The 11,560-nt window shown below is 43.6% G+C and overlaps 1 long non-coding RNA gene across 1 annotated transcript; it reads right to left on the reverse strand.

Moving 5' to 3' along the window:
* Window positions 1–455: 455 nt before the first annotated feature.
* Window positions 456–11,202, reverse strand: LOC126525889 (uncharacterized). The gene is made up of 8 exons (XR_011889966.1): window positions 11,082–11,202; window positions 7,257–7,380; window positions 5,379–5,501; window positions 4,544–4,609; window positions 3,835–3,901; window positions 2,761–2,827; window positions 1,601–1,661; window positions 456–571 (listed from the first exon to the last, which is right to left on the reverse strand). It is a non-coding gene; the product is annotated as an uncharacterized lncRNA (long non-coding RNA).
* Window positions 11,203–11,560: the final 358 nt, after the last annotated feature.

Below are 11,560 nucleotides of genomic sequence, written 5' to 3' on the forward strand. Positions count from 1 at the left end.
ACGCCGACACATTTCATAGACGAGTATACAGCTATATATATATATATATATATATACGTTTTCTCTACTAATAGAAATAGTTCTGTACAGTTACAAGCTTAAAATTTACGTTAGAATTGTTTTAAAATTTCTGTTATGCATTTGGTTAAAGACTCAACGAAAGAAATTGTCAACCAGAAGGTTTATTTTCTTTTGTATACAGCAAAATGAAAAATAAGCCTAGTTTCCTGAAGTCGGTGTATAAAGTGGCCATGGAATTTCAAACCCCATTTACCACATTTAAACATCATAAATTATAGACATTTAACACCGCACCGTTAAGAGGTTCTATGAGAAACAGAATCAACGTGTTCTTGCTGAACCCTTGAGTGTACCTTCCCACACTACGCACTTGTTGCTGTCGTAGATCACTGATTCCTATTCGGTGTCGAGAAGGTTATGTGAACTCACCTTTGTGGTAGGGACGCAGGCTGTGCACCGCTGAACAAAAACCATGGCCAGATGCAGGGAAGATACCATCCGTGCACCACATACAGAACAGCGCACACTCCTCAGGAACCAAAGTATTGTCCTGGAAAGACACGCGAGTACAAGTGCGTCTAGTGGAAGTAAAATCTGGATAGCGGAAAGATACGATGCGCAAGCACTATTTCATTAACTAAATTATTGCCTAATGACGTTCCGACTATTGTGGTTGGTCACGTTTACGGTTATGACTTTATTCGATCGTGTTATCTAGTGCGAATCAATGCGTCTGATGAACGAAGTCTACTGAGCAAGGGCAGACTATGGCGAAACGTGGGAAACTGATGAGGTCCATACTCAAACTAAGGAACGGGCCTAAAACAATTACGCTGCCATTCGCACTGCATCCAAGGCAACGTTGTACATCGATAGATAGTTGACAGGTATTTGACAATGACGCAACGAAAGACTCCACGAAATGTGTTCCACATTCAAATTCGCAGCTGCTTCTACAAATATTTTGCGTTAGCTTGGTTTTTGAGCGCTACTCTTAGGTTCCCCTTCAGGGTGCGAACATCGGCGTTGCCCCTCGTAACCCAGTGGATGAGGCCAGCGAACGATGAAAGCGAACACGGAGTGCAGCGGGAGATGAAAGGTGGCGATAGCAAAGGGAGCACGAGGAGGAAGGCGGACGTGGAGGAGGAAGCTGTCGCGAAAGCGTGAGCAATGCGTAGTGCCGTGCAAGACTTGCTTTGCGACGATGATGGCTACGAGATGGCGCCAGAGTAGCGCGCGTTGTCTGTATGGAAGCAAAAGTGCTGCATGAGCGGATGTCCGTTTGCGGTGGCTACTGTGAATCACGCGCACGTGTCTCCCACGCACTGCCGCTCGCGTGGCAGTCGCGCCACAAGTCGCTCCGTTTGCAGCGTGCCGCACGAGACGGATTGTCCGCGCTAGCAATATGTCGCGAAATGAAAACACATGTAGAGCTGAGCTCAAAATTTCGCATCGAGGAGTTCGTAATTATCAGTGAATTTTTCGTTAGGTAACCTAAGGTTCTTTCATTTTTCCTCTAGCGTTAGGAGTTCACTAAGTGAGCAGCAGATTATTGAAGAAAAAAGAGCCGCAGACTCACTATTAAACATTCTGGCGCATCCTCTGTGCTCCTGGCGATGCACACGTCTTTTGCAGGTCGCCTGCACAAAATGCCAGAGAGAGTGAGACCACCGGATTATCTCTGTGCCTGTCTACAAGAAAGCCCAAACCGACGTTACCTTGACAAAAAACGTTACCTCCGTCGCAGCACGCCCTAAATTTTCGGCATCCCTTCATCGCTGGAACGTTACGTATATAGTCGTTCCGTTCCTAATTATTCAGGTGGTGCAATTTAGTGGGCAATACTGATGAAACGTCACGAAATCTACAATGTACGTTGAGCAAAATCGTTTTCTCGTTTCGAACTACACCCCAGCGACTAATGGTGTAGTAAACTCGCTGCACTCAAACTTATAGTACTAATGCATTTGCTAATTTCATAGAAAGCAGGCCAATTCAGTACGCGGGACTTCTGTGCATTGCTTGTTTCTGTAATACGAACTTTTTTTTTCGCGATGCATATATCGAAAAAGGAACAGTAATAATCTTGCACATCTACCGCAATCTACGAATTCTATGCTGCACAGCTACGCATTATGTTCTTTAGTTTCCGAGAGGAAGTGATTAAAGTAGTCGCTTAAACGGCTTGCTGTATCAAGTGTTAATTGAACGACGTAGATTCAAAGGAATCCGTTTTGTAGCGAAATCAGCGTGGGCATGTGACTCCACAAAGACCCCGCGAACTCTGCCTCGTCATCTCGTCAAGTCCAAGGCAGTGTCGTTTACGCACTATAAGGCTCTCGAACGGAACGATCGCACAGATGCGAGGACGCAGGAAAATATTACTGGTATCTAATATATCAGCTTCACTTTGTTCAGCATGCAAGCAGCGCTGCAAAGCGCAAAAAGATATAATTGAACGTGTGGCACCCCAAATTGCTATGGAGCATATGGAAAGGACCGTTCGGAAATGAAAGGGGCGAAGTGGTAGATTTCCTACTGAAGCTGTGACCTGGGGTCTTCGCAGCCTGCCCGTCTACGCTAACCTCATAGAAGTGGTTGTACTGTATATAGCGTTTATGCATTACGCTTGGTTTTGGTAACAATAAATTAATACAAGTCTGTAGATTTTACCGCGGGAGTGACATACAAAAATAAACATTGTTCTTATATTCGAACACGTATAGGAGCCACGCTCACCCACGGAAAGCATTTTGACGCTTCCTGCAGTGCCTCTGATGCCATGCACACGTTCCTTGCACGTCGACTGCACAAAATAGAATGGCCAGTGACAACACTGTCTCCGTGAAAGTCTACATAAAAGCACAAACAAACGCCATCTTCACACTGTCTCCGTGCAAGTCTACATAAAAGCACAAACAAACGCCATCTTCACAATAAATAACATCTCCATCCCAATATGTCTTGACAGCCAAAACCTTCGCTAAAGCTAGTGAAAGGCTGGCATTGAATTTGTATAAAGATTAAGTCTGAAACGGGGCCGTAGTTTCGCAGTGCACATAACATGACTAACGCGCAAAGAGCGCGAATCGCTGCAGCGTCAAAGTGACGATGACAGTCCTGGCTCTCATTGCAAGTACCTTACTATTGCAAGATCTCAAAATTCTAACTAATTCCATATTGTCGATCGACAACCAGCCCAGCTTCACGAACTAATCGCCGGCCGAAAGCACAATCTACCATTCTAGCCCTAGCCCAAATGGGCACAACAGATGTGCATTCAGATTAGGAAAGACATTATGAATTTCAGATAATGTGCTAATAAGCATGTTCTATACACCAATGGGATCACGGTGTGCCATCGGAATCCACACTATGGAGAAGAATTTCACAAAATGTGCTAATAGGGATGCTCTACATTGACAATAATTTTCATTTGTAAACAATAAGAACCCAACATAATGGGTCTAATGCAGTATGGGGGTGCAGCTCCTAGATAGTCACGGTTTAATCTCCTGCTATTCTGTTCGCCTTTGTCTGTTCTTTGCAATTTGGACATCTTTCTATAGTCCCGTTATATTGAGTGCCAATTAACCTCTCCACTTGCATAGGTGTGCTTTTTTGTCAGATGGTGTTAATGGAAAGGTCTCTAATATATTGAGCTATACGTTAATTGAATTATACCTAAATAACTCTGCGTACATATGCGGCCACCACAAAAACGTTTAAAGCTGCACTGCATATTATTTATCGTTACAGCACTCGTTATGAGGATCTGTACAAAGGTACAAATGACTACTTCGTATGCCTTACCTACGAGGTTCGCGATGTAGAACACGATGCTCAAAACTCCCGACATCCAAAACGGCACAGAGTATTTCTGAAAGAACGAGATAAATTTATATGATTGCACGCGGAGTAGCTGCAAATCGCCTAAGAGTATTCCTTTTTCCTTTAGGCTTCTTTTGTCTAAAAATTTTTTTACGGTTCGCTCAGAAAAGCGCAATGTTCGGCTGGTCGGTTAATTTTCAAAAGCAGTTTCAAGCAACTGTTTTCGACACCAGATAATGCCGTGGTCACCGCTAACCTTCTTGGTGATAATTCCAGGTAGTGGCAAAGAAAATACAGACATTAGAACTGAGGTGGTGCCATCACGAGATATTTTACCAGTAATGGTAATAAACCACCTTACGGTAGTGTGGAGACAAGACATTAGAAGTGAGATTGTGCCATCACAAGACATTTTATCAGTAATGTTAATAAACCACCTCACGGTAGTGTGGAGACAAAGCATGGCCTATAGCGTACCTAAGTTGCGAATTGACAGTTCCTACCCTCACACTTTCACTGCAGTCATAGCTAAAAATTCTTCGGGGGGATGTGCGGCCACAGTTTATGAAAACATTTTTCTCCAGTTATTTTTAAGCACATCACTCGCAACACGTGACCGATTCCGTTATCGTTACAGCACTCATGTGGATCTGTACAAAGGTACAATAAATGACTACTTTGTATGCCTTACCTACGAGGTTCGCGATGTAGAATACGATGCCGAAGCTCCCGACACCCAAAACGGAACAGCGTATTTCTGAAAGAACGAGATAAATTTCTATGATTGCACGCGGAGTAGCTACAATTCACGCAAATCCACTTGAATTATGCAAATCGCCTAAGAGTATTCCTTTTTCCTTTAGGCATTCTTTGTCCAAAATTTTTTTTACGGTTCGCTCAGAAAAACGAAATGTTGGGCTGGTCGGTTAATTTTCAAAATCAGTTTCAAGCAACTGTTTTCGACACCAGATAATGCCGTGGTCACCGCTAACCTTCTTGGTGATAATTCTAGGTAGTTGCAAAGAAAATACAGATATTAGAAGTGAGATGGTGCCATCACGAGACATTTTACCAGTTATGTTAATAAACCACCTTACGGTAGTGTGGAGACAAAGCATGGCCTATAGCGTACGTAAGTAGCGAATTGACAGTTCCTACCTTCACACTTTCACCTGCTTTCACTGCTGTCACAGCTAAAAATTCTTTGGGGGGATGTGCGGCCACAGTTTATCAAAACATTTTTCTCCGGTTATTCTTAAGCACATACCTCGCAACACGTGACCGATTCCGGTGATGGAATCGGTCACAACGCCGATACTGCCTCGCGCGATGCAATGTCAAGATAAGGAATGGGAAAAATGGGTTGTTGCAGAACAGGGTCCGTGGCGTAGATATTGGCGAGGGTGAAGTATCGTGCCACGTCACACAACTGGCACCCACGAGCACAAGCAAGCAACGTTCGCGCACAGCTCTAAAAGTTAAATAATAATTATGAAGTCTTGCGCGACAATGTGCACAGCCCTCACCAGCGGCATTGGCCTCGGCAGTGACTCATGGCGAAACATGCCTTGCTCAACGTCGACTCTGTTTCCGGGGCATGACCACGATCGCTGTGCTTTTCTTGGAGGTGGATGCCAGAGTAGGACGCGCTGCGACCACAGAGCGTACACGTAAAGGTCAAAATAATTGAATTCACACTAAAGCTCGCGTAACCTAGCTTCCAGCTGTAAGCAGAGAACATTTTTGCGAATATTTTTTTTTCCGCTTACACACGAGAGTGGAGCGACATTCCACGGGACATTGCTACATATAAGAAACGGCGCTACACATTTATCACACGTCGTTTCACATATCTGGGTATCTTATGGCTAAGCTCCTTGCATATAGGTAAAAAGAAATAATATTTTCTTTTAGAGCTGCGACAAATGAAAAAAAAATTCACGTTTAAATTGAGCACATTGAGCAAGTGAGCCCATTTGAAGGTGCAGATCAATAAGGATCGCAAGACAACGGCATGGAAACGGCATTTTATTTATGGTTTAAATCCTCGTCCATGGTCACGGCACAGTTTTTCTCACCACGTTTCAAAGTATCTCGTTTTGTTCCCGCCGCTTTTGTTCTTAAAGAAAATTAGACCCTAGAGGACTTATCGATCTTCTGGCATCACAGGTGGGTATACGGCCAGAATTTGCGGTTATAGTGGCGTATTGGTAGTTCAGAAATTGCACTTCATTGATGGACCCATCATAAACAATTATTTGCGAGAACAAGCTCATTGCATAAATAGTTAAAGCTATATAATAGCGAAAGTAATTTACGACTGCAACCTATAGTATATGGTCCATCAGAGTTAAGAAAACTAATACGAAAAGACTAAAAAACCGCCCTTAGCTTATATTTCTTGCATTCTAACCGACACTGCGACCAAAGAGGTATGCCTATGTTGATACTTAATTTCATGTAATATATATTTTCTTTGAAGCTCTCAAAGTGAAATATAATGTCAGAAGGATGGTGCACCTTACTTTGTTTGCATGCTGCGTATACCCACAATATGTGCATGTATTGAAGAAGGTACGAATGTGAGCCAGTTGGTAGGAATTCACCGGTGAACGCAAAACAAACGCGGACGAGGGAATAAATTTGGACAAGCGCTGTTGCGCTGTTCATTTGTGGATGTGTATTTCGAGTTTTTTTTTTTTTTTTTGCCGATGTGCTTCTATCATCAACGAAACAGAGCCACATGTGCTGGAAAGCCTGCCGCTTTACTCGCCGGTTGTCGTCCAAAGCTTTCGTGTCTGTTGTGTTAGTTTACGCGTATTCAGACGAAATTGATATTCAAGAATCTTATTGTCAAGCTCTACAACACTTTCAACTGTCACAGAGTCAGTCGCTGTTCGAATATTTTGTGTGGATTGGCTACAGTTCGTTGAATCAACGATGCTTTCTCACATTCAGGTATATCTCAGTTCTTTTGGGAAAAAAATCACTGCAATAAAGAAGTACGAGGACCATAAGAAAAAATAAACGAAATAAATCTATTTGTGTGGTTTCTGGGGTCACCGCTTTTGTTTTTCAGATTATCTTCTTCTAAGGCATCGGTACAACAATTATTCCCGCACAAGCGTCAAACCTATAGAATACAGACAACGTTTATCAGAAAAAATAATTACAATGAAACATTCTGTCACATCATAAGCAATCGTGTAGCAGTGACAAGCGCGTTGCTTTTTAACTCGAAAATTTCACTCGAGACCAAGGCTCCCGCCTTCAGCGTCACTGGTCAGGAGGGTAAGGGTCATAAGTTTTGCGACGTATTGCGCGATCTTCAACAGGGAAATAGGAAAAAGGAGACACTAGGGCAAATAGGACGTGCCCACTTCCGACAAGCGTACATTTCTTACCAATCCTCCAGGTCAGCCAAATTTCGACCATTCCTGGCGTTGCTTAGCTCAACGCCGACTCGGTTCCTTCACTCCAGACATGGCCGCGTTCGCTCCGCGGAGTTGGATGCCACAGTAGACCACGCTGCGATGAAAGCAGAGCTTTTAAGGAAAACGCAGCGGGCGCTGAATTTCGAAAAAAAAAAACGTGGAACGAGTGAAAGTGGGGCAAATTCGTAAAGATTCGTGCTAACGAACGGTAGGTGCGAAAACGCGATCTTAAGTAAGGCTAAAGCCAAAGGTTGGGCTTGCTTCTTCTACATACTCAAGGTATTACATATTGACATGCATCTGACAAGTATGGAAGAAAATTTGTTTTTAATTTGTATTTTTACATGTATCCGTACAACAAGCTTCAGTTTCAGTTTAGTTTATTTCTTTAATAAGGAGGAGACATACATGTTTACACAAGTACACAGAAGGAGGTCCCAGAGCATGCGGCTGAAAGGGGACCTCCTGTGAGAAAATATATACATTAGAGGAAATACAAAGCATAAAACAGCAATACAGTAGTGACTATGAGGAAGATTATACAAAGTAAATGTAGTACAAACTAAAGTAATATGAAGTCAATAGCTAGTCGTAGAATTAAAACAGTAGTTTAAGGCATTTGCAACAGAACAAACCAATATGCTTATAAAAGCTATAAATGTGAAAAAACTAAAGAAAAAGGAAAAAAACGTAAAGGAAATGAGCCGGAGTGAAGTGAATAGCTTAGATATGTGGATTATTTTGGCTATCTAGTAGAAAAGTGAATAATGTTTTCTTGAAGAAACCTAAAGACGAAGAGTGCTTGACATTATATAGTGGGAGGCTGTTCAATGTGAATAATGCTGCGAAATATCCAGCTTGTTTTCCGTAATTAGTATGTATTACTGGCAATAAGAAATTGTTAGCTGCAAACCTTGTGCGGTTCTAACCAAAGTAGCCTAATGCACAGTTATGAAGCATAATGCACAGTTATCGTTCCTGCACGTATCTGCAGTTGACACAATGTTGTCTTCGGTTTTATAGTCAGGGTTATTTGTTCACATTGTAACAGTGGTCAGGAAGTCAGTAGCGGTCTTCGAAAAAAACAACGTACTTCGTGAGTCAATATATCCATTATTACGATTGTTTGGCGTCTCCACTTACGAACACTTCTAAAGTACTTTTATTGTGAATGTACAACACTGACGTGGGCAGCGATAATCGCGGCGCATGAAGTGGGGTGATCATCTCCAGGTGGACTCTTCGATGAGCAACCATCATGCAACAATCACGCTGTAAACTAATTAGCACCTTTAAGGGTGTTTTAGGTCTAACTCGCACCCTTGCACCGTTTACGCGGGCATAGGTATGAGGAAAGTTTGCACCCTCAAAGACCTTGAATGATCCAAAAAGGTTTACAGAGCAGTGTTCCGGGACAACTATGCAACTACACGCATGTTTTGCGACATGGTTCATAGTGTAGCGTGCAATGCGACGTCTTCGAACAACGTTCGAGGAGTTTTCTCGCAGTGTGCTTATTCATCGGTTGCTGATGAAATTAGTCGATTCCTTTTTTCAATGGGAATCAAGCGCCCTCTACGAAGCTGGAAGCCTCGGTAGACCACGTTGAGATGCAAGCACAATATGTAAGCGGGTCACTCAAGCGCAGTGCGTGAATCTTCCAGGGTGCCCCGAGAATGCTTTCAATTTTCGGTCTAGATGTTTGCCGTGTCAAAGTGATCTGTGGGTGCATTTTTTTCGAAGCGCTCGGCCCGGTAGTGCGGGAATAAGCAGTTTTAACCGAAACCCGTTTCTACACTATTCACACTGGCGAATCCTTAAGAAGATTAGTGATTCGCGCTAATGAAAACACCTGTGCAGGCAGAAGCAAAGGACAAGCCAAGTGACTGGGGTAGTGCCAATTCCCAACTACTTCACTGTTATTTTTTTTGACGGTGTATTTTTGCACACAAGACAGTGTAAAAGAAGATCCGCATGTAATCATGCAGGCAGGTACAGCCATGTAGCTCTGCTTATATGGTGCATGCTACATGTTACATGCTGTGTGCTCTTGTATATACAAGTTTTTCATGCCTCTTTTACAAATCTATGGTGATTTAGGTGCACGTTAAAGAACTCCAGGTGGTCGAAATTTCCGGAGTCCTCCACTACGGCGTGCCTCAATCAGAAAGGGGTTTTGGCACGTAAAACTCCATAATTTAATTTTTTGTTACAAATCTATGGAATAGATAGCGTCATCTCACGGCGGGTAGGCGTGCTATTTACATAAACATGCTGACATCGTGTCGAGAGATACAACGTTCCAAACGAAACCCGGTACCAGTGAACCACGCATTCTACGCAGCACTAGGACCTGAAGGACTAGAAAATCCAGTCCTTCAGGTCCTAGCTAGGGGGGGGGGGGGGAGGGGTGCACGGGCACTAACTAAACGAAAGGGTAAGGACGCGCTAATGATATTGTCGGTCAATTTTCTTTCAGACGAGTCAGCTGTAGAAGCCAGAAATCTCGCTTCCAATGCTTCCAGTTATACAGTTTCGGTAAGCGCTATGTGCAATCGAATAAGACTCGAGTGCATCTTTATGATTAGCCGGAGAGAGAACATTGCTTCATTTGCATCCACAATTGCACTCGGGTTTGGCAACGCAATTTGCACGCACGCGCCACCCGCTTTGCGCTTGCACAATCGGATGACATTTGGAATCTGCACGTTATCCATCAGACGACTCCGTGGTTGTTACTGAAAGCTTCTTAGGCAGACGGTATTTGTACAAAGCCACATATCGGCATTCGGAGACGACGCAGTGGTGAACACCGGAATCATTTTCATCACCCTTTGTCTTTTAACGTGTCAGTAATTAACGGCGTGTCTGTGCTGCGCGAGCAACGCGGCAAAAATGAAACGGATGACACGAATAGATGTTGAATTATGCGTTCGTGCGTTTGATTCCATTTTCTCTATGCGTACTTAAGCACGACAAGCCTGCTTCCCCCGAGAAACATATAGTGTTTATGTGATTTTGTGTGACAAAAGAACCACACCATGGCCATTGAGGCACACCGAAATGGGGGAACCAGGAGTAATTTCGAACTGAAGGAGGTCTCTAACTTGCCTTCAACTCACACCTACACGAGTGCTTTTTTCTCATCTCGCCCGCAACGAAAATGGAACCATATGGTGGCCGAATTCTTAAAATATGAATTTGGGCTCAGCAGCGCAAAGCATTAGCTGCTCAGATGTATCGGGGCAATGCAACTACGAAGACGCCTCAACCCAGCTTCGTTTATTATATTACTGGGCCTAAATTTAAGCGAGCATTCCGCTGCCTATCGAAATGCTGCGCCGACCCGGCAAGGTAGACTGTAAACTTTGGGGTGTATAGTTAGTTTAGAACTCACTATACACTCATAAATGCGACGGCATGACTTGGACAGCAAGTTGCAGCCTTGTGCACCCTTAAGGTTGGTTTTTAGTTAACAGTGATAAAGACACCCCCCCCCCCCCCACCCCCTAATTTAACCAGCCAAACGCTATAGCTCTGGTCAAAGTGCGGCGTGTTATGACAGTTCGCTCTTTAATGACAACATGTGCAAACGCCTATAAGTATTGTGTTTACAAGTGTGTCTGGTGAAGTATAAACGAGTTGCCGGTTAGCACTCCACGACAGGAATAAAGATAAAATTGTCCCGAGAGAATGCGCTTATGGGTTGGCGTCGAAGGTCTCGTTTACTCATACCGAATGTGGGAGACGTATTTGGGACTCATATCGAATGTGGGAGACGTATTTGGGACTCACCCATCATCCCCGGAAACGCACTGTGCACCGCTGAGAAACAGCCACTGTAGCCCGATGCAGGAAAGATGCCATCGGCTCATCAGATGCAGAACAGTGCACAGTCCCCAGGGAACGGGTGGCCATTGACCTGAAAAGGAAAGTGCACTTCTTTACAGCGCGTTATGTTTCAAACGGGGCTGGTCAAGAACGGTGGCAATGTGGGCTTGTTGGCAACATTCTTGACTGAATCCAGTGAAGTCGCCCCAAAAGAAAGAATATTTCGTGAGGTTGGCGATAATCCAAGTTTGATAAATCAGTATTCTAATAGTTTTCTTTGTCTTAGAAAGTTGTTGAAGTTGTTAGAAAGTCTTAGAAAGAAAAGTTGTTTAGAGCAAGGAAACACGAGGACAAAAGGAGTAGTGTCGCCCTTCTCTTTTTTTGAATATCAACGTCACAATTTCCGAAGCGCGAGCAGTTCGACAGCGCAGAAAAACAGACAC

The sequence above is a fragment of the Dermacentor andersoni genome, chromosome 8, assembly GCF_023375885.2.
Source record: "Dermacentor andersoni chromosome 8, qqDerAnde1_hic_scaffold, whole genome shotgun sequence".
Lineage (NCBI taxonomy): Eukaryota > Metazoa > Arthropoda > Arachnida > Ixodida > Ixodidae > Dermacentor > Dermacentor andersoni.